We start from the raw sequence: 24,562 nt of genomic DNA, 5'->3' as shown, positions 1-24,562 counted from the left end.
TACTAAGGCAGCTTTTTCCTTCTTCCTCTTCTAGAGATTCTCTTATTTTTTTATATTTAACCAACTAGCCCAGAGCATTCTGGTCTTTAGTCCTTTCCTGAAGCACATACGTGCTGTGATGCTGTCAGATTTTATTAGCTCACTAAGGTTAGATCTAGAGAGCATCTGAGGTGGAAATTCCCCAGAAAAGTCCCCATTGCTGCTCCTTGCTCTATTATGGACTTTCTACTTGAGAAGCTAATTTTTCAGGCTCAATGTACACAAGGAAGAACCTTCATAATCAATTCCAGGATGCTTTTACTTGTGAGTTTTCATGAGCATCCTAATTTCCTTTTGCTAGAGAAAAAAAAATTCTATAGTTGAGTATAATGTGATGCTTCACTTTGCCTTTTGCAGTTTTATATAATGCTGTATGCTCTTAAATACCTTATTTTTCCCACCACAGCCTTTCCTAGAGCACTGTTCTGCATCTCCCCTTTCCCCTAACACATCATCTTCATATCGTCCTTATTGATATGCAAATTGTATCCTATCCTAGTGGATTATGATCTCCTTAGACTGGTCTCTCACTGTATCTCTTTCCAGCACCAAACATAGTGCCTTTTACATATGCGAAGAATTTCTGATGATTATACAAAAGATCAGTGATTTCTTCTGTGTAGCATAGTTCCAGTGTCAGACCTCGCTCCACTCGTACAGATTTTAACCTATGACTATAGAATATCCTAGGTAATTGCCTGAGGCGTTGCATGACTTGACCCTTAGCTTATAAGCATCAGGGGCAGAAATTGGACCCAGATCTCTGGACTCTTACCCATGACACCATCCTGCCTTATATAATAGGTGTTCAGTGACACCTCAGTTACAGAATCACTGAATTTCAGAGTTAGATGACATTTGGTGGCTCTCCAATCCATACCTGGAAAAAAGGCCTATCTAAAACATACCTGACTAGGTGGGTTAGTGGGTAAAGAGTGAGACCTGGAGTCAGGAACACTTGGGTTCAAATATGACTTCAGAGGCAGCTAGGTGGTGCAGTGGATAAAGCTCCAGCCTTGGAGTCAGGAGGACCTAAATTCAAATCTGGCCTCAGACACTTGACACTTACTAGTTGTGTGACCTTGGGCAAGTCACTTAACCCCAATTCACACACATACACACACACACACACACACACACAAAACCAAATATGACTTCAGACACTTATTAGTTATGTGATCCTGGGCAAGTCACCTTGACTTATGTCTACCTCAGTTCCTTCATAGGTAAAATGGAATAATAATATCACCTATTCCCTAGGGTTGTTGTAAGGATCAAACGAGATAGTTGTAAAGTATTTTGCAAGCAATAAAACATTGTATAAATGTTTATTATTATTATTATTATCACGTTCTGCCCTTCTTTGAAGACCTGCAGTGAGGGGGGAATCATTGCCACTCAAGCAATCCATTTCACTTTCAGGTAACTGATTGTTACCAAGTTTTTCCTTATATCAAATCCAGATTTGCCCCATGGCTATTTCTCTCTGTTGCTCCCACTTCTATCCTATAGGGCCAGATATAAAAGTTTAGCCCTTGTTAGAGCTGACAGCCCTTCATATACTTGGAGACAGCTCTCACTTGAGCTGAATTAAAATGAATGGAAGCAGCCATCTTCTATGCCAGAATATGAAGCCATTGTGTAATCAATATATCTGTTTTTATCACTTCAAAAGCCCTTAGAAATCATAAATAACATAATCTTAACTTACGACATTGGGCACTCAAGAATGTATTAACCATGGGGCACCATCTTAGTCATGTCATCATCAGAAGAGACAGTATGTGTCGAAAGTTCCTCTGAATACATTTAATCCTCCCGTATGTTCTTAATTCTGTTGGTAGTACCAGGCATACTTGAGACCTGATGCCTAGAACACAAGGTACCTTTCCATTAACAGGACAGCCTGCTTTTGCTATTAACTAAACCACATTTAATCACATCACTGCTCCCTAAAGTATGGTCTCAACAGACTGTCAGCTGGCTTTTCTTGACTTTGCAAACTCTCCTGTGATTACTGTGAATCTGAGTGGAAATTAAAGGCACTGGTTTCCTGAGAGAGATTGAATTTCAATTATGTCTTTTAAAAAATGCAAATACATTTCTGTTCATAGAACCTTGGGACTTAGCATGGGACCTCTCTGGTACTTGGGAATTCCTTATACTTCTTCATTGAATTTCCCAGTGGAACCTCCTTTCAAGGTACTAAGTCAGTGAATGCTATTTCACAGAAGTGCAATATTTTAAAGTTAGAAGGGATCACAGCAGTCATATCCCCTAATCCATACCTAGGGGAAAAAAAACCCACTAGGACACACTCACCATGTGACTAGCTGGCCTTAGCTTGAAGACCTCTAATCAGCAAGGTCCTACTTCCTCCAGAGGCAACTTATTCTCATTATTATTAGGAAGTTTTCCCTTATATCAAGTCCTAAGGCTTGTGCTTGGCATCTTCCTGGCCATTTCAAGTTGCTTTGATAAAATCGAATTTGGAGTCCATTTACCTTAAGGAAGTTTGCATTCCCTGGTTTAGCCTTTGAAGAAATTTGTATTTCAAGTTATATTTTTTCAAATGAAATTTATGCCTTCATATAATCTCCTCAAGTCACTCTATGACACACTTCTGCATATGCCTCTGAATGGCCTACCCCCACCAATTTTGATCCGATGTTAGAATTTGTTCATCAGTTTACATTCAGAAAGATTCGTTTGCTAATTCCATCATAATTGGTTGGATGGAATATAAGCTCCTTGAGAGCAGGAACTGCTTTAAGCAAAGGGCTTAAAGTGCTTCATGCTTAACATTCATTCATTTCTAACTTTAGCACCCAGCAACCCTGCCCACCACAGGGTAACCACTCAATAAATACTTATTGGTTAATATAGGTAGATAGTGTGCCATTCTATGGTCAAATCCATCAGGAATCTCATAATTCCCCAGGAGATTTTACCATACCTTTGTCTTAAACAAACAGAAGTCATATTTAAAACTTAGTAATTCAGCCAACAACTGGCAGAACTAAGAATTTAAAACAGGTCATCTGAATTCTGTTTCATGTTTTTTTTCCCCCTTATTCTGTAGTACGGTTTCCTTATCTGTAAAATGTGTTCCCTCCCATCTGGGATCCTAGAAAGCTCCCCTCAAAGTGTCGAGATAATAGGGTGAAAGCCACCATCAAAACTAACAAAGAAGGCAGCATGATATAGTCCAATAATCACTGGAATAGACTTTACAAGACCTGGTTTCAAGTTCTAGCTCTAGGAGGTTCTAGTTGTAAGACTTGGAGTAAGTCATTTCCCTTTGGGCCTCAGTTTTCTGATCTATAAATTGCAGGTTCCAGATGAAGTGTCATCTCCTGTTGTTCTAGCTGTCTTTCCTCCTCTGATACAGAAGGACTGTGGTATCATTAGTATAGCCACTATCTCCTATGCAAATCAGAACCCCTTCACTTGTCATCAGACAGATTTCAAGAGTAGCCATAGCTCCCAAAAAAAAGGTCATCACCTGGGAACTGCCCTTCTGTTGATAAGCCTCTGAATTCTAGTAGAAGTAGAGCCTCTCCTAGGGCCCATATTCAAAGCCTTTCAGAGGCAGCTATGGGGCACAATACATAACTCTGCGTTAAGAAGACTTGAATTCAAATTTGGCCTGAGACACTAGCTGTGTGATCCTGGGCATGTCATTTAACCTTAGGTTAACCTCAGTTTCTTCATCTGTAAAAGGGGGATAATGGTAGCACCTGTCTACTGAAATGGTTTTGAGGATCAAAGGAGATAATATTTGTAAAGTGCTTAGCACAATACCTGTCACATAGTAAATGTAATCAATAATCAGTCAATAAACATTTATTAAGTACTTACTATCTACCAGGACAGCACCTGGGCACATAGCAGTCATTTAAAAATGCTTGTTCCCTTCCACTCTTTCTATTTTGACAAGACTTGTCAGAGTTTGTGCTTGTACTCTATATTCAGGGTCTCCCAGAAACCCAGCATCTCCTCCATGCCACAGTGAAGTACCAGAGTAAAGAAAAGTGGCATTAGTGGCATTAATATTGCAGTAAAAATATTAATATTATAGTATAAATATCAGAGCTCACTTTAAAGAGCCAATTTACAAGTGTCAGAAGCCATAATGCTTGGAAAAAACACATTTCTTGGACTGAAAATCAATAACCATCATCATTTAATAGTTTAAGTAATGTTCTCATCTGTGCTCCTGTACGATTCAAATACCAGGAGGCCTCCTTTGCCTGGTGGTTAGTGTTTTTTGCTCATTTATGGACGATAGTCTATCCTGCCAATGGAATGAATCTTTTATTTTCCCCCAGGGTGTGTCCACCTTCCATCTTAGAATTTGATTAACTTAAATGCTTTCTTGAAACAGAAACTCTACCTGCTAAAATGTATTCTAAGACTCAATCATTCAGCATCATTTATTAAGCACTTACTATATGCCAAGCACCATGGAGATATAAAAAAAGGTGAAAATAGTACCTGCCTTCAAGGATCTTGCTTCCAGTAATGGAGACATCATGTTGGTAAACAGTATACCTAAAGTGGTTAAAAGGTAACCTTGGAAGGGAAGGCACTAGCCACAGATGGGACCGGGAAAGGCCTTTTACACAGGGTAACATTTGAGCTAGGTCTTGAAGGAAGGCACAGATTCTAAGAAGTGAGGAGGTGGAACATTCTGGGCATGACAGGGACATCCAGTAATTCAGGGCTAGAACAAGGGTTGGGGGGTGGGGTGAGACTAGGGCTGGATGTACAGAAATGTGGGTCATCTGCTTAGAGATAATAATTAAAACCATGGAAGCTGATGAGGGCACCAAGTGAGGTTATAGAGATAGATAATTTACTATATACCATGTATTTGCTAAACCCCACAGATATAACTATAAGCAAACAAGACAGTCCCAGCCCTCAAGAAACTTAGGTTATAGTGAGGAAAGGCAATACATAAGAAGGAACTGGAAAGTAAGGATGGGGGATGGGGGTTAGGGAGGACCCACAAAGGGGCAAGGCTGCTGGTGAAGAGGGTGAGAAGAATTCTGGAAAATAAGGCAAATTGTGAATGAAGTGAATTTGGCTGGAGCCGTTTGTGAAATGGTCTGGGTCTGGGAGACCCTAATCAGTGAGAAAAGAGGAGAGGATCCAGGACAGAGCTTAGGTGAGACATGAATGGAGATCTAGCAGATAAGACTAAGAAGTAATAGTTAGATATCTAGGAGGATAACCAAGAGAGAGTAGAGTCACAAAAACTAAAGAGGATTGAGGCAGCAGAGGGGATCCACAGGATCAAAGGCTACAGAAAGGTTAATAAGGGTGAGAATTGAGAAAAGGATATTACATTTAGCAATTAATAGATCATTGATAACTTTGGAGAAAGCAGATTCAGTGAGTGATGAAACTGGAAGTCAGATCAATCAATCAAAAAAAACTTTTATTAAGCGCCTACTATGTGCCAGCCACTTCGCTAAGCACTTGGCATACTAAAAGAGGAAAAAGACAGTCCCTACCCTCAAGGAGCTTACAAGTCTAAGCGAAGGAGAAAACATGCCAACAAATATATACAAAGCAAGCTATCCGTAAGATAAATAGGAAATCACTAACAGACGGAAAGCACTGGAATTAAGAAGGGTTGGGGAAGGAGACTGCAAGGGGTTGAGGAAGGAGATGAGAGCAACTAGATGTAAGGAATAAGTCAAAGGAAGACATATATGTACAAAATTATTTATAGCAGCTTTTTTGTGGTGGCAAAGAATTGGAGATTGGGGAGATGCCTATCCATTGGGGAATGGCTGAACAAGTTGTGATGGTTTACTATTGTGCTATAAAAAATGATGAGAGGGATGGTATGAATCGATGCAGAGTGAAGTGAGCACAACCAGGAGATCATTGTACAGGGTAATAGCAATACTGTAATGATAATCAATAGTGAAAAAACTTAGCTTCTCTGATCAATACTGATCCAAGACACTTCTGAAAGACTCATGATGAAAAATGCTGTTTACCTCCAGAGAGAGAACTGATGAACTCTAAGTGCAAATTGAAATATATTTTTTTTTACTTTATTTTTCTTGGCTTTTTGTTTTTACAACATGGTTAACATGGAAATATGCTTTGCATGATTTCACATTTATAATTGACATCATTGCCTTCTCAGTGGGTGGGGGAAGGGACTGAAAGGAGAGAATTTGAAACAAAAATTTTTTTTAAATGAATGATAAAAATTTATAAGAAATTTTAAGAAATTGAGGGATAGAAGTACTAGTGAGTGGGAGGATCTGGAGAGGTCTCATGTAGGAAGTAGAGTTTTATCTGAAATTTGAAAGAAACTAGAGATTCTAAAAGATGGAGATGAGGAGAAAAGACATTCTAGGCAAGGGGGAAAGCCCTGTGCAAAGACATGGGGGTGGGAGTCGTGTCATTTGTGAGGAACAACAGGAAGATCAGTACAGCTGGATTGTAGCGTATGTAAAGGAGGGTTTTATGTAATAATCCTAGAAAGGAGGGTTAAGCTAGTTGTGAAGCACTTAAATGCTGAACTAGAATTGATCTGGGATCGACTTGTATTTGATCCTAGAAGTGATAGGGAACCTCTGTGGTTTATTGAGCAGGGGAATATTGTGGTCATATTTGTGCTTTAGGAAAATCGCTTTAGCCACCTTGTGGAGGATAGATTTGAGAGGGAAGAGACATGAAGCAGGGAGACCAATTAGGAAGCTGTTGTGACAGCTCAGGGCAGAGGTGATAAGAGCCTAAAATGGGGTCACTTCGGTGACCAGGCAAAATTTATGAAGTGCTTCCCAAATGCCAGGCACAAGGTGGTGGCTATGTGAGGGGAAAGAAGGGGGCTGATAAAGAGCTGGTGTGGAAGTCGAATAGACTTGGCAGCTGATTAGGTATATGAGATGAGAGAGAGTAAGGATAAAAAAAATCAAAGGAAAAATGGAGAAAGGAATTCTGAAAACACAGAGATATGTGATACATTGATTAACCCCATGAGGAAATGTTAGATGCCATTGTTTTATTGGTTCCATTTTCTCAAGATGCTAGGGTGAATCTAGACTCAGAGAATCCCCATGGCTTCATTCCAGGCACCATCTTAGTGGACTACCTCACAAAAAGAAGGCCTTTTTCTTCCCCTCTAATCGTACCATCTAGATGAAATAAGCAGGCAAAAACACACGTATTAGCTCAAGAAAGCTATGTTACATCAACTTCCATTTAGGCAGGAATCTTAAATAATCCAATTATTTACCTTAATAGCCCTCCAAATGAATAATAAATTGCTTTTCTAGTTCCCTTCCTCTAATCTCAGATAGTGCCATTTACCTGTACTTATCAGCTCCTCACCCTGCTATACTTGTGCCAGGAAACCAATACTTCACCCCCTTCTGTTTTACATGTGACCACAGCTGACTTTCGTAAATCAAATGCAGAATGAGAAAGTCTTGTTGAATCTTTTTCTTTTTTTCAACCTTATCAGGTTTACAGGCAGAAGAAATGCCATTATAATGCTACAGATAAGATTATTAGGACATATAGAATAACCAGCATGTTTTCCAGGAATTGAGCAGTTCACAGTAGAATATCTTTGTGGTCTTTTCCAGCCTAAGAACCAGAATTTACGAAGTTGTTGTTTGTTAGTTACCTGTGGAGTTGTTCGGGTTTCTTGCTCTTCTGATCTATAAACCATGAGCATGAGAGTCCTCCTGGTTGTTGCTGCTACTTTTTCATAAGGCAAAGGAATTTTTGTTAAATTTAATTTCCAGTTAAGAAGAGATTATTCCCATACTCTCCTTGTGGATAAGATGAAGGGATGTGGTCTAGATGATAAAGTTAGGTGGATTCAGGTATCCAATTGACCAGATACAAACACTAGTCCTTATTTTCCATCAGAGGCTCTACTTGGTTTTGACTGCAGGGAATGTCATGCTACTTGCAGGATAAGCTGGCCCCCTGGAATCTTAGGAACATGCATATTGACTCAATCTTTGATACCTAACACTTCTATTCCCTCACTTGCCTCTTTCCTCTGATCAGAGAGCTGGAGGAGAGAGCAATAAATTCTTCACAAGGTCTTCCTTTAGGGAGGACTCACAGATTTCCAGGTAACTCTCCATCAGCAGCTGCCCTTAGTTTTTATCCCGTAGAACATCACGCCCCTGTGCTGGGTCCCCCTCGATGTTCTCTTCTTCCCTTTCCATCTTCCTTTTGTGTGTCTCTCTCCCCTCCCCCACTACACTGGAAGCTTCTTGAAGGGAATGTCTTTCTTTTTGTTAAGTCCGAGGTGCTTAGTACAGGGTCTAGCACATAGCAGGTGCTTAATAAATGTTAATTGGATTTAATTCATGAGTCTATTGACTTGGAAGGGGGTCTTTAGTGGGATACCCCCAGCGATCTGCTTGAACATTTTTATCAGTGATATAGATGAAAGCATATGAATCATACTTGTCAGATTCACAGACGACATAAAGCTAGGAGGCTTAGCCAACACATTGGATGACAGAATAAAAATTCAGAAGATCTTGACAGGCTAGAATGGGTTGGCAAACTATGGCTGAGGGACAAATCCAGTTCAACTTTTTTGTATAGTCTGTGAGCTAAGAATGTTTTCTTATATTTTTAAATGCAATGAAACTTTCTTTAAAAATGTAAAAGCTAGGGGGCAACTAGGTGGCACAGTGGATAGAGCATGGGCCCTGAAGTCAGGGGGACCTGAGTTCAAATCCAGCCTCAGACCCTTACTAGCTGTGTGACCTTGGGCAAGTCACTTAACCCCAACTGCCTTCAAAAAAAAAAAAAAAAGGTAAAAAGTGTTCTTAGCTCAGGCCTCGCAGGCTGGCCCAATTGGCTTACATAGTATTTTGCAAGCAAAAATATGGTAAGAAGTTTTGTAATAATAAATGTGTAATCCTATGCCTGGATTCAAATAAATCAATTTCATTAGCAAAGGTTGGGATGGAGGAGTGGTAGAGATGTGTTTAAACTGTTCCTGTGGAAAAGACCTATAAATGGACAGTGTGTTCAATGTGAGTCAGCAGTATGAACTGACATCCAAAAAAAGTTAGTGCTGTCTTATACTGAATTAAGAGGCAGTGTCCCAGGCTAGAGAGATTATAGCTGCACTTTACTCTGCTGTCAGTCAGACAACTTCTGGAGCATTCCATTCCATCCCATTCCAAATGGAGTGTTCCATTTGGGACTCCACAGTTTAAGAAGGACATAAATAAGCAGGGCATCATTCAAAAGTGGGTGACCACTAAGCTACTAAGAAGGCTGGAGACTTTGCTACATTGGGTTGGACTGATCTTCCCACATTCCATGGCACATAGGTCTTTAGTAAATCCTTGTTTCACCCTTGCTGTTCTTCTCACAAGACACTCCATCTCTTGACTCTTACGCATTTTCATTGGCTAACTCTCTTCTCTCCTTCCTCACCCCCATCTCCTGGCTTCCCTAACTTTTTTGCAGGTCTATTATCTCCACTTTATCTCAGGTTTATTATCTCTACTTTTCCCTGTCTATAGCTTATTTGTACATAGCTGTTTGCATTTTATTCCCCCAGTAGCCTACCATCTCCTTGAGAGCAGGGACTGATCATTATTTTTGGTGGGGAGTTTTGTTTTTGTTTTTGTTTTTTGTATCCTCAGTGCTTAGTGCATTGCTTTGACATATTAGGCACTTGATGAATGCTAGTTGATTTGACTTATTGAATTAAATGGAAGTAACTGGTATTGTTCAGCTAGGGGAAGAGGAGACATTGGGTAGGAATGATAGTCTTCAAATATTTGAAGTCCTGCCTTGCAGTCTGGTTTTTGCTTGGCTTCTGAGGGTACACCTAGGCACAATGAAGAAGTTGCAGGTTTAAGCCTGCTATAAGGAAAACTGCCACATAAATAGAGCTATCAAAAAGCAGAATGAGAATACCAAGACAAAAATGAAATGGTCTCTGCCCTCAAGAAGTTTATATTCTAAGGGACTACATGTTAGACAGTTGCCTAAGGCCCTGACAGATTGAGTTGTCCATGGTCATGTGGCTAATAGGCAGAGGCAGGCCACTCCAAGGTGGCCCATCTGTAGGGAGGGGTGGTGAGGTGGAAAGGGACCAGGGTTCAAAATGTGCCAGGGAGCTATTATTATATATATTTTTTACTTCAGTTTATTTAGTACCTATTATATGCCAAGTACCATGATACCATTTTAAGTTGGTGAGGAGATAAAACATCACAGAAAACAAATAATACACAATATTATAAGGTAAGCAGGAAAGGTTGGAAGTGAAACATAAAAGACTTTGTGTTTATGACAAATTATTAATGTAATAATAATGTTCTGTCCTTCGTTAACTTGTGTCAGTTGTCCATCTCTAGCTTATTTGGTAATTTGTTCTGACTTAATGTTTGTGTGTTTCTTTAAAAGTATTATATAACTTAGTTTTCATCAAATACGAATATCTTCCAACCCATTTTTCTGAATCAGTGAGTTTTTATTGTATGTGAGCTTCAATTAGGGTAACAAAGTGAACGTTGATGTGACTCTTACAATTGCATAAAAATTGAGATTTCTGAAAGTCTTTATGTTCTGTCCTAGACTTTCATGTCCCAGGATATATTAAAATCTAACATCTTCATCAGACTTTAGAAATGATTCCACATCTCTTTTTTTTGTCAGAAACCTTGACCTTTTTTCTTAGCCATACTGTAGAATTATTTCTTATGATCCAGAAATTTAAAAAAAAAAGCTTTTAGAAATGAAATATCAAATTATTTCTTCCATTTCTTCTTATGGATATAAGCTGATCAGATCTCCCCTGCCTACTGCCAGGTAGAATTCTAAGCTAGAAAGTCTTTCTCACTCACACATTCTACTACTTGGTTTATAAATAACCCCTGGAAGGATTAAGCTTTATTCACATTTTAGTGTGAATTATTTTCATCAGATAATCAATTGCTTTTGGTTTTGCATTTTTTGAAGACCTGTAGATACTAAAAACACAGGAGTTTTTATTTCAGTTTGTACTGGCCGCGCCGACCTTGTGCCGGCTGCGCCGTACACTCTCCTCCTGTAAGGAGCACGCTGCCAGAGTCATACTTACCAGTCTTTGGTCCTCAACCGGATAAACACAGAGACGAACCCACCAGGAGGTGCCAACACCCGAGCTTTATTCAGAGGCCATCACAGCAAGCCATCACAGCAAGGCCAAGCAGGAAGGCCAGAGCAACAGAGCAGGAGCAAAGAGAGCGTGTGTTCCGACCACGACCCGTTCCTAAGTACCTACTTAGCCCCTCCTCCTCAGCCCACCTACTAGTCAATGATTGTAGGGTCAGATACTGGAAGGGGCTGTCTGAGTTTAGCGCACCAAGGGAGAGGGAGTGACGCAGGAGGCTAGGACCGGATACAGGAAGGAGGCGTCTGGGATTAATGCATAGACAAAGAGTATGTGACCTAGGAAGTCAGGCCCAGATACCGGGAGGAGGCGTCTGGGGTCAGTGCTACACAAAGGGAAGGTACGTGACCCAGGAAGTCAGGAAGGACACAGGAAGGAGGCGTCTGGGGTTGACGTTGCATATAGGGAGGGGACTAAGCAAAGGGAACTCATCCTCTGCCGTCCCACTCCCACATGGCACCGCCCCTTGCCTCAGGAGCACATGCTCCGGCTACTTCCTTGCACCCAGCTTATCTCACATAGCACTGCCCACTGCCTCAGTGCTTCTCCGTATCCAGCCCATCCCAGTTCACCACAACTCCGCCTACCACAGCCCCTGCCTCGACTTCCAAATACCCAGATCTTACCCCAATCTTGCCACAACGCTCACCTGGCAGTAGCCAACATCAGATAGTCCCTCACATCAGTTGAGAAATCTAGAGATTGAGGAGAGGAAAGGAAAAATAATTATTAAGCATGGACTAACTTTTTCAAAAGAGGACCTGTATAGGTAGAATGTTCCAGGAAGGAATTCTGATATTCTAAAGGACATCCAAAAAGTATTGGATAAAGAATGGGGGACTTCCAGGAGCTAAAATGTTGGAATAAGCAGTAAATCGCCATAACTCTTCTGTATTCTACTCCAAACAACCATAAAATAGCACACCAAAACAAATCCTGGAACAGTAGAACCAGCAAAAAGATGTAGAGAAACAGTCTTTTATCCCAAGAAACTTGGAAAATCAGCAGAAAAAGTCTGTCTCACTCAGGTAAAAGGGGAATGCAATCCAGGACAGGAAACATCCCAGCAAGCCCCACCTCAGCAAACTGGCAGGAGATCCTGAGTCCAGTGTGGTGGAGCAGGCAGAAGCCAACACCAGGACTCCCCACGTGGCTCAGTATAGCCAGGGGAAGGGGCAGACTCCAGCTCTGAGAACAGCCATGGTACTTCAGCATATCCCTGGACAAACAGACAGCCCCCAGCAGCCAGACCTTCACAAGCTTCAGCATAGCCCTAGGCAAACAGGCAGCCTCCAGTGGCTGGACCACCACATACTTCAGTGTAGGCCCAGGGAAATACAGAAGTACCCCTACCGCCTCAGCACATGCCAGACATCAGCACTAGAACCCCAGCACAGAACCAGATAAGCTGCCAGACACCTACAACTTTAAGCAGCACCAGCAACCTCCCACCACACCCCCTCAGCTCAGCACCAGACACGGCCCCTCGTGGGACTCAGGGCAATATCAGCATAGCACTAGGTAAACAGCCAGGGCCTACAGCCTCTAGTACAAGAAGCCTGAGACAGTGCCCCTTCCATCCTGGGATCAGATCTAAATTTAAAAGAAAGGGAAAAGGCCAATAAACACGAGCAAAAAAAAAGAAAAAAAAAAAGAATATGATGATAGAAAGTTATTATGGTGAGAGGGAAGATCAAGACACAAACTCAGAAGAGGACAATATTGTCAAAACACCTATGGGCAAAACCTCAAAGAAAAACGAGAAGTGGTTAGAATGGATTTGTGGAAGAACTCAAAAAGGAGCTTTAAAATCATATAAGAGAGGTAGAAGAAAAATTGGAAAGAGAAGTAAGAATGATGAGAGAGAATTATGAAAAAAGAGTCAGCCACTTGGAAAAAGAACATAACTGTTTAAAAAGTAGAATTGGCCAAATATAAAAGGAACTACAAAAAGCTAACTGAGGAAAGCAACTCCTTAAAAGTCAGAATTGGGCGAGTAGAAACGAATGACTCAAGACATCAAGAATCAATCAAATAGAGGCAGCTTGGTGGTGCAGTGGGTAGAGCACTAGCCCTGAAATCAGGAGGACCTGAGTTCAAATCCGCCCTCAGACACATAACACTTATTAGTTGTATAACTGGGCAAGTCACTTAACCCCAATTGCCTCACCAAAAAAAAAAAAAAAAAAAGAATCAATCAAACAAGTTTAAAATAATGAAAAAATAGAAGAAAATGTAAAATACCTCATTGGAAAAATAGCTGACCTGTAAAATAGATACAGGAGACACAATATCAGAATCATTGGACTACCTGAAAACCATAACTAAAAGGAGGACCTGGACAGCATCTTTCAAGAAATTATCAAGTAAGACTACCCAGATATCCCAGAACCAGAGGGTGAACTAGGCATTTAAAGAATCCACCAATCACCTCAGGAAAGAAATCCCAAAATAAAAACTCCAGAGAACATTATAGCCAAATTACAGAACTATCAGGTCAAGGAAATAGTACTGCAAGTAGCCAGAAAGAAACAATTCAAATATCAAGGAACCACAATTGGGATTACACAGGACTTAGCAGCTGCAACACTAAAGATCAGAGGTCTTGGAACATAATATTCTGAAAGGCAAAGGAGCAAGGACTACAACTAAGAGTTACTTACCCAGCAAAATTAAGCATAATACTTCAAGGGAAAAAATGGTCATTCAAATAAATAGAAGAATTTCAAGCTTTCATAACAAGACCAGAATTGAACAAAAAATTTGATCTCCAATATCAAGACCCATGAGAAGCCTGAAAAGGGGAAAAGGGAAAAAAAAAACCATAAGGGATTCAATGAAGCTGAACTGTTTACATACCTACAACAGGAAGAGGATACTTGTAATTCTTAAAAATTGTACCACTGATAGTACAGCTAGAAGGAATATACATAGACAGAGGGTAGAGGTGTAAGGAAAATGATAAATATTGGAGAGGATGTGGGAAAATTGGGACATTAATACACTATTGGTGGAGTTGCGAACTAATCCAACCATTCTGAAGAACAGTTTGGAACTATGCCCAAAGGACAACCAAACTCTGCATACCATTACTAGCTCTGTACCTCCAAGAGATCATAAAAAATGGAAAAGGACCTACATGGGCCAAAATATTTATAGCAGCCCTTTTCATGGTAGCAAAATATTGGAAATTGAGGAGAGGCCTATCAATTGGGGAATGGCTGAACAAGCTCTAGCATATGAATGAAATGGAATACTATTATGCAATAAGAAATGATGAAGAGACAGATTTCAGAAAAACCTGGAAAGACTTGTACAAACGAATGCAAAGTGAAATGAACAGAACAAGGAAAACATTATATACACTATCAGCAACATTGTGCGATGATCAACTATGAATGACTCAGCTCTTCCCAGCAACACAATTAAAGTACAAAGGACCCACAAAAAAAATGTCATCCACCTCCAAATAAAGAACTGATGGACTTGGAATACAGATCAAAGCATACTTTTTTCACTTAATTTATTCTTTTTCGTGTTTTTTTTCCCCTTTTGATCTGTTTCTTCTTTCACAACTGTGACTAATATGAAAATGTTTTACATGATAGCTCATGTATAGCCTATATCAAATTGCCTACCATTTTCAAAAGAGGGGAGGCAAGGGAGGGACAGAGAAGAATTTGGAACTCAAAAAAAATGAATGCTCAAAATTGTCTTGACATATAATTCAGGGAAAAAAATAAAATACTATTAAAAATGAATAGCGGGTGCCATTGGAAAGGGGGTGGTGAGAATAAAATGGAATATAGAAAGGGAGGTGGAAAGAGGATAAAGGTACTTTGAATGTTATTTAAACTAAACTGTGATACCTGTGCCACATTGCAGTTGATATAAGTTATCAGTCAGCAAGCATTATTAAATACCTTCTGTATGACAGGCACTCTACTTGTTTCAGGGAATTACAAAGACAAACTTTTCTGTTAATTTGTATTTATGTTATATACTTTTACTTTAATTAACTTAAATTAATCTCTCCTAGTACCCAGCAGAGTGCTCATTTCACCCAATAGAAGTTTAATAAAATTTGTTTAATTGAGTTAACAAGCATCATTATAGAGATGCAATGCAGAAGCCAAAAACTGGCCATACTATTTTATTATTTCATTTCTGCTCATTTCCTATTACTATGGAATATACCTAACAATGTTTTTTATTTCCTAAATAATGGTCAACATTGCCAAGCAAGCTAATTTAATAGGATCACATACATATGCACATGCACATACATACATACATGTGCATGCACATATACAAACACATATGCAAGGGGGAGAAATATCTTTTCTGAACAAATAATTCTACAGCAGCTATTTTCTACTAACAGTGATATATCTTCATATTAACAACATTATACTTTTTTCCTGTTGAATTAACTAAGCTAAGGACACAACTAGGTATTTTTCTTCCTTCTACAAGCTAAGTAACATTAATCAATCTTGACTCATTTTGTTTGGAAAGCTATATCTACATTATTCTGACAACCTTTTACCTGCAGAGAGTTTTCTATTTTGGGTGACAGAGCTTTATGGCTGAGAAATAATGGGGGAAACTTCCTTGCTTCCATTTCCATTAGTTAGAACATTTCCAAAGATGCCGGGGGGGGGGGGGGGGGAATCAGAAATCACAAATGAATGTTTGCCTTTGGCCAATTTTTTTTCCTTCTCCAAAAAGATAAAGGTCTCTGGCTCGTCTTTATGAAGAGTGAAAAGCTAACGTGCTGAGCATTTGTTCTGGTTTAAATCATCTGTAAAAGCATGAACCTCAGAGTTTCAGAGGGAATAAAGTGAAATCTTCATTTCCAAAAGTTGTAACATAAAATGGCAATCTAATGTTGAGGACAGTGTAAACATTTGCCCTCCTGCTAACTGACATTTTAAAATAGCCAGGTACACTCTAATAATGTAGACAGAATTCAGCATCAAGACAACCAGCATTTAACAAGTGTTCATTATGTTGGTGAAGAGGCAGCCTCCCTAGCTATAGGTAGGACCTGGGTTTGAGTCCTACCTTGGACACACACTAGCTGTGTAACCCATGGCAAGTCATTTATCCTCTCAGTGAGTTCAGAAGGGTCAAACAAGTAACTTGACATTAATCCTGTATGGAAGAAACATGTTAAAAAGTAATTGGGAAATATTTAACAAAATAAATAAAAATACAGTAAAACCATTAATATTACATTTTTAAACTAAGTCAGTGTGAGGCCAGCCGGAATCCTTATGTGAAGATTAGCAACCCCTTTGTATTTGAGTTTGACAATTCTTCTCTAGGCACCTCTCTTTAAGTGGTAGAGAGGGTTTCCTGACCTGGGAGTTCCCTGTACCAATGAAATCACAGGTAGAGAACCTGTGCACTAAAAGTACCACCAAGTAGTGGATTGTATGTCTTTTGGGTCAAGGACCAGACTACCTAAAAGCAAAAAGAATCAATCACCTTTTTACTAGAAAGGAAGCAAACAAGCATTTATTAAGCACCTACTATGTGCCAGGCACTGTGGTGAGCACTTTACAAATATCTTATTTAATCACAACAACCCTGGGAAGTGGGTGCTATTATGACCTCCATTTTACAGATGAGGAAACTGAGGCCGACAGAAGTTGAATGACTTGCCCAGGATCACAAGACTAGTAAGTGACTGAGGTCACATTTGAACTCAGGTCTTCCTGACTGTAGGCTCAGCACTATATCCAGTGCACCATCTAGCTGCCACAAATGATAATATCACCAGATAATAATTTTTTGAAGAGATGTATGGCACAGCAATTCATAAAAACCATCTTTCCTAAACCCTCCTCCCCAGCTGCCACTGCTTTCCTCCCCAGTCATTTTCTATCTATTCTGAAGACCAGAACTGTTTTATCTTTATCTTTATATCCTCACTGAATAGAATCTGGCACATAGTGGGGTACTTAATAATGCAGGTTGACTAACTGATCCCAAATCAAGGGTGGATTCTGAGCAGCATCAGTAGAGAGAGTTCCTAAACTAATATAATTATCCATCTTGAAATTGATGCTTGGTGATGCAATGGATAGAGTCCTGGGCCTGGAGTCAGGACAAATCTGACCTCAGATATTAATTGTGTGACCCTGGGCAAGTCATTTAACCTCTGTTTGCCTTAATCCATTGAAGAAAGAAATGGCAAACTGTTTCAGTATCTTTGCCATGAAAACCCCCTGGACAGTGTGGTCCACAGGGTCATGAAGATTTGGACACAACTGAACAACTGACCAGCAACAACAGTATGTGCTGGACACCAAACATACAAAGACCAAAATGATTAAAAAGTCTCTGCCCTCAAGGAGCTTACCTCCTATAAGACAGTATGTTATAATATAGATATACACAAAATCCTATTAAAGCTTTAATATCTTAAAATTCTACAGTAAGCCTTCTAGGACACCCTGATCCCACAAAGTAAAAGCAAGGTTAATTTTGGAGGAAAGGCACTAGTCCCTGTGGGAATCAGCAGTGGCTTCATGTAGGATATTGAGCTGAGCCTTGAAGCAAACTTAGCAATGCTAAGAGGTAATGAGGGAGTGGGATTCTGTTAACTTCTTTTGGCTAGTCCTTGGATAGCAGGCAAGCTGATACTGGGAGATTTTCCAACTCAATTGGCACAGCTTTCAAGAAATAGAGTCATCTGCAGGCCGCAATGAGGCACAGGAAGGAACCTTAGGTTGAAAGGAAGATGACAGTCATTAGTTTTATTTTGTTTTTTCATAGAGCCCTGTGCTCCATACCATTAGAATCCTTTGTTCCACTTAGTTTTATCACATCACTATAATACAAGGACCTTAGAGTTTGTTTTATAAAGTAAGATTCGGGAGACAGGACTCTCCTTGAACTTGATCTAAAGGACCTTGGACTTGGCTTCATTCAGGGGCTTCTGTTTTCTACACTTTATTGATCTCTAAGCTCCTGTTTCAGACACTTAGCTTTCACTGAGTTTCAACCTTCTTTGATCCCTGTCTACCATACTTAATCCATAATTACCTTTCTCTAAATCCTTTGTGGCTCCCACCATATCTTGGTTCCCAGTTCTGGTACCTCCTTCATCTTTCCTTTATCACATCCAAGTTGCCTTAGATTTAAGCAAAGACATTTATCTACTTAGGGAAAGAGAATATTAATTCAGAAATAATTCAACATCTAAGCTCTGGAGAGGGAGAGATACATTGGGAAGTATAGATGATGTAAAGAAGAGATATCAGTAAAAAAAAATCGTTAAAAGAAATAATGTAACAGCATAAGGTAATTAGTTTTTGTTGCTATTCTTTCATTTCAGTTGTGTCCAGCTCTTTGTGACCCCCATTTGGGGTTATCTTGGCAAAGATATTGGAATAGTTTGCCATTTCTTTCTCCAGTTCATTTTGTAGATGAGGAAACTGAGGCAAACAGGGTTAAGTGACTTGCCCAGGTTTACACAGCTAGTAAAATGTCTGAGGCCGGATTTGAACTCAGGTCTTCCTGACTCCAGATGCAGATTCTATCCATTGTGCCGCCTAGGGGCCCCAAGATAATTAGAAGCATATACAAAAAGTCTATACAGCCTTACTGGCTGGTTCTCAGCTTATTAATTTATCTTATCTTCCTAAAACTCCCCTGGCTGGGAACCCTTATAGCCCCCAGTGTAGGACAACACTTGTCATCCCAAAATATCCCCTGACTGAATTTGGAACAGTGCCCTGGATCCTCAGGCTAGTTTGTTTGTTCCATGGGTTCTTAACTTGGGATCCATGAGATATTTGATCTTCTAAAACATATTTAATAACTGTGTTTCCATGTAATTGGTTATCTTTGTAATCCTACATAGTGATTTAAATATTGAAAGGACCTCAGTGATCATCTCGTTCAACCCTTTCAGTCTTCAGATAAGAAACTTGCCTCCCAGAGAGGTTACATCACTTGCCTAGTTCACACAGTTTGTGGGGGAGTCAAGATTTGAACCAAAATCCTCTAACTCCAAATCCATTGCCCTGATTCAGGCCCTAGCTTTTACAGATGAGGTCAAGAGAGGTGAAAAGTAAAATAATTTGGTCAAAGTCAGGCACATAATCAGTGGAGCAGAGCTAGGACAAGTACCCAGGTCTCCAAACTCTCCAGTGTTTTTTCCAATAGACTAGAATGTCTCTCAAAGTGTCAGTGTGTACCCCAGTGGCTCAAGTAACAACTCATTTGGTGAAAAAGCAGTACATGTTGACAGTGTGCCAAGTCAAATGAAGTCATTGTTGGTGTGATAATTTTAAATTCAGTTCAGTGGCCTTGACAAACTTCTGAGTGAATAAATATCATACGCCATTCTCATTGAAGTTGTGTGTCAGTCACAGAATAACTTTAGCATGTAGCTATAGAGCCCTTTCTTCTAGCCAGTTGCTATCCAGTATTGTGTTTTGAACAATCAGTCCTCCAAAATGAGAAGCAAGGACTTTGTTTCATCTTTCTAAAACGAGGGAGAGAGGGAGACTGACCTGATTAGTAATCTTTCTTTTAGGAACCATTGTGTGTAATTTTATGAAGAGTAATGGAAACATTAAAAATAAAAACACGAGAGTTAGACAGGGCTTCAACTTGTCTTACTTGTCTTACTTGTTCTTCTACCCCAGAGGACAGAACTTAGGAGCAGTGGGTGGAAATTGCAAAGAAGCAGATTTGTGCTCCATGGAAATAAAAAATTTCTTAACCATTATTGCTGTCCAGAAGTAGAAGGAGTGGCCTCGGAATATAGCATATACCTTATCTCTAGAGAGCTTTTAAATTGGGGACTAGATGACCACTTAGTGGACATGTTGTAAAAGGGATTCCTGTTCAGATGTGGGATGGACTTGATGGGTTCTGAGATTCCTCAGGGATTCTTAACCATTTTTGGTGTTATGGATCCTATTGGAATCTATGAACTCGGGGCAGCTAGATGGTGCAGTGGATAGAGGACTGGACTTGGAATCAGGAGGTCCTGAGTTCAAATCCAGCCTCAGACACTTGACACTTAGTAGCTGTGTGACCCTGGGCAAGTCACTTAACCCCATTGCCTAGCAAAAACAACAACAAGAAAAAAACACAGGAAGTCTATGAACCTTTTTTCAGAACCATGTTTTTAAATGCATAAAATAAAATGCATAGGATTGCAAAGGAAAACAGTTATATTGAAATATTTGTAGTATACAGACAAGAAGATCATAATCATTTGCAGTCTAGCAATAGGTCTAATAACTATAATAATTTCAAAGTAGTGATGAACATAAACAGTATCTCAAGATAGCTACAGTAACTGTAATAAGTGATTAAAATATTGGTGATTTCTATTGATGACAAAGTCAAAGGTACTGCTAATTGTACTCTGGTTTGTCATAATTGAAAGAAATACTAAATTTCAGTTAAAGGTTAGTAAAAATAAAGTTGTATTTTTTTCCCATCCAAGTTCACAGACTCGTCTGTGGGCCTCTGGTTAAAAAAACCTTACTTTAACCTGGGGGTTGGAGATCAGGGGAAGGTGAGCTTAAACAAGTGAGAAAGTTATCTACTCAGACCTGTGCCTTCCACACATTTAAACCAAAACCATGACGTGGATTGTGTAGCATATTTAAAATCTTGAGGCACATATATTTCGATTACCTCTTCTGTAAGGCTGTAGCCTGTCCCAAATGGGTATCACCCTTAACTTTGGGAAGTGCCTTCTTATGTCTAACCCACATCTCTTACTGCCATTTGAAGGCATTTTCTACAACTCTACTCATATGGAAAACAGCTGCTTGGCTCTGCTCTTATAACTCTCCACAGGCTTGATTATTGTAGCCCCTCAGTTCCCTGTTTTTCTAGACTAAATAACTCCTTTAATCTATCTTCAACATTCCTATGTTCCATCCCTTTAATCATCCTTAAGGTCCCTTCCAACTTTGAGATTCCAAGAATCTTGATCTCTGCCAGCTTTCTACATTGCTATTAAAATGTGGCTTCCCAGACAGGACATAGTGTATTCCCAATTGTGGTCTCACCAGTAACTGAATGAAAGGATTGCTTCCTGCCTTTGACAGGGTCTCAGGTATCATCATGTTTCATAGTTGAAAATTAAAGTTATCCCTATTTATATACAGGGATGTTGTTGGGGGAAAGAACATTATGTGACCACCAGTTTCTTACACTTAAAACCTGGACCTTGGTTTATTAACTACAACTGATACTTTTAGGGTCTTTGCTTCATGGCCCCCAAATATGCCCAGAGCTTTTGCTGAAGGAATAGCTCATTTCTTGCAATCTGTCAGATGAAGCTGCTGTTTCCAAAATGTGTGCGGCTGCTTTGGATGGCTTAAAATTTTGTGTGTTTTCAAAAAGTATTATACTTGCCCCATTTGAAGCAGCCATCTCACTCCCACTCAAGGGGTGTTATTACTTGAGTATTCTGATGTCATCATTCACAACACCCTGCTCAGTTACAACACGGCAAGATTGGGTTTAATCATTGCTAAAGGGTCTTACTATTTGCTCACTTCTTTAATGTTTCAAATGTCTTCAAGGGGATAATTACTATGTTGCATTAATATACTCCTTTATATTTTTCAAGTACTTTCACATCTGTTTTCTCATTTGACTTGTTGCCATCAACCTCAGAAGAATGATTGGGCAGACAGTATTATCCCCATTTTACAAATAAGGAAATTGAGAGATTATGTGACTTGTTTCATGTGATACTGCTAGTTAAAGTTCCAGAAAGAAAGAGCCAGAAGTCTCCTGACACTCCCCATTCAATTCTCTTTCCACTATGTTGCTCTCTAATAGCTGGAGGAGTCAGAGATTATATGTACTCTCTACAATGCTAGTGCAGTTCAGACATCCACATGGAAAGTTGATCACTCATTATATTTTAAGGACAAAGCATGGTGGTAACAACATGGGACCAAAATCAGAATTCTTCATACGAGGTTACCCGTGAATATTTATCCCCCCGAAAAGTGATGTTATTCAAAGTCCAATTCACCTGAAGTCCAAACTATATGAAGTAGTATTGTGAAATTTTCTAAAAATTAATAAAGAATCCCATTTATCCCACATTAAATGCATCACTTTTTTATTTTCCTTTTTATTATTATAAACCTGACAAACACCAACAAATGCATATACAAATTAAAAAAGGAAAAGAGGATTGCATATGAGACCATGAATCTCTGCTGTGTATTATTTGAGTGCATCATTTGCATTGTTTCCTCATACAGGTCCTACCAAGCTTTAATAAAAACTGCACCAAGCTTTTGGGAACACACCTACATTTGTATGTGTGCATCTATATGTGCATAGATGTTTGTATGTTTATGGCATCACCTTCATTCCACTTAGTTAACAATATCCAGTCTTAAACTCCAAGATAGCTCTTTGGGAAATTCTTTTGCACCATACTACTCCATAATCAGAGTCCTAGTTGTATAAGACCCTGAGCAGGGTGAATAAATGCAACTGCTACAGCTTTCCCCTTCTTATAAAGGTGTCCAGCCCCTCCCCCCAGCCAGTCTCATGGACACTCATTCTGCTGGCTCAGCTAAGGTGGATGAATAGATACTGAAGACACTTTGTGTATACTTAGCGCAACAGTAAATGTTATTTCTTTTTTTCACAAACACAAATTTTACATGATCAACAGGTTTTCTAGAATATGATCTATCTAACTTTTCACCTCAAAATTATTTCTTGTTATATGTGATACACATATAGGGACTTACAAAAAAAATAGCTCAAAAGAAATCTTGCTAGATACCCTAAGCCATTCTCTTGAGCTGTTGTTGGTAGCAAAAGGATTTTTAGAAATATGCTGTTGTGTGCAAATTAAGCCAGTAACTCCTAGATAAAGTGGACTAGTATAGAACCTGATGAAAGCCAGCCTAGGGCTATACCCAGTAGACCTTTGTAGAGCAGGTAATGATACCAGCCAACTTTTCTGGTATGGGTAAAGTCTACAGAGTAATTTTCAGTTAATGAGAAGGTAGGTTGTTGGGAGCAAAAGGGTCAGTTATCATAACATACTTAAACAATAACAACAACAGAAGCCAAGGGTATGAAGCATTCCAGAATCTGGAAAAACAGGTTGACTACATGACAGCAACTAGACCCAAAAGACAAATGGGGAAACATAGTCCAAGGTCAAGGAAGATCAAGAAATTAGGTGAACCGATGAATTTGAGCTGGGACAAAAAGGCTCATGTCCATATGAATTTTGACTAACTCAATGTCGTGAATGTGTTTGTATTTATGTATAGCTGGGGAGGTCCTAGCCCTGCATTGCTCTGCTAAATTCTTAGCTACTGATAGCCCTTTGGTCGTGCCAGTCTCTTTCTGCACAGGAAATGCCAGTGTCTTAGAGGTGGAAGGTTTTTAGAGAACTTTGGGAGAGGAGATGGTAGAGGAGTGAATGTGAGAAAATACATTGGAAAAGTCAGAAGGAAGAGTGGAGAAGTCAGAAGGGGCCAGTAGTTTACTTTCAGGAATGAGATTTTCTTTCTTTTTGCATCTCTCTTCTGGGGTATGGGAAACTGTAGGAGCTAAGGCAGCCAGAAGGTTGAAAAAAGCAAATTAAAGACTTCCCCTGATTAGCCAAGATGCCCTAGATAATATGAATAGATCATTTGGAGTTAAGAAAAAAAGAATAGGAAAAATTGGCTCCTAAGAAAGAAGCCTCCTGGAGTTCTTTGATATTGAATGAGTCTAAAGATTAAGCATAGAATTTCCAGGGACTTCTGCTTCTCTAAATCAGGACCGAGTGAGTTTGCAAAGGATAATTTTTAAATCAATGAGAAAGATACTAAAATGTACCTTGGCATTTAGGATCAACAATTAACGTTAGAAGTGGGCTTAGAATTCATCTTGTCCAATCACCTCATTTTATAGTTGGGGAAACTGAGACTCAGAGCAATTAAGTGGTGTGCCAGGGTTCACACAAATAGTTTTCTCAGAATTTCAACCCAAGTCCTCTGACTCTTCATACAGCATTCTTTTTACCACAGTAGGAAGTGTTTTGATGGTTAACTTTAAGGTTTTCTGGGTTAATAAAGAATTTTAATGAGATGCATTGCTGATCATAGAAAATGTGAAAAATATGCTGATCTCCAACACTCAGCATTTTTAATGTTTTTTCATGGTGAACTAGGTGGCTGTCATGCACTGATGCCACCTATTGGTCAGAAGGTCTGAATTACAGGTTCTACTTTTTGAAAGGTGGTGATTGGTTTTTTCCCAGACATCTTGTTGAGAGACAGAATTAAAAGATTTCCCATGTATGGGTGCAGTCGATACATAGCTTCT

General features: G+C 39.5%; 1 protein-coding gene across 3 annotated transcripts in view; it reads left to right on the top strand.

The window, feature by feature from the left end:
* ASAP1 (ArfGAP with SH3 domain, ankyrin repeat and PH domain 1) overlaps positions 1-24,562 on the top strand; it is a 482,413-nt gene that overhangs the window by 383,933 nt on the left and 73,918 nt on the right. The gene's annotated exons all lie outside the window — the stretch shown is intronic.

This window comes from Vombatus ursinus, unplaced genomic scaffold, assembly GCF_900497805.2.
Source record: "Vombatus ursinus unplaced genomic scaffold, bare-nosed wombat genome assembly UNPS02014973.1, whole genome shotgun sequence".
NCBI lineage: Eukaryota > Metazoa > Chordata > Mammalia > Diprotodontia > Vombatidae > Vombatus > Vombatus ursinus.
This window is presented reverse-complemented; position numbering and strand designations above follow the sequence as displayed.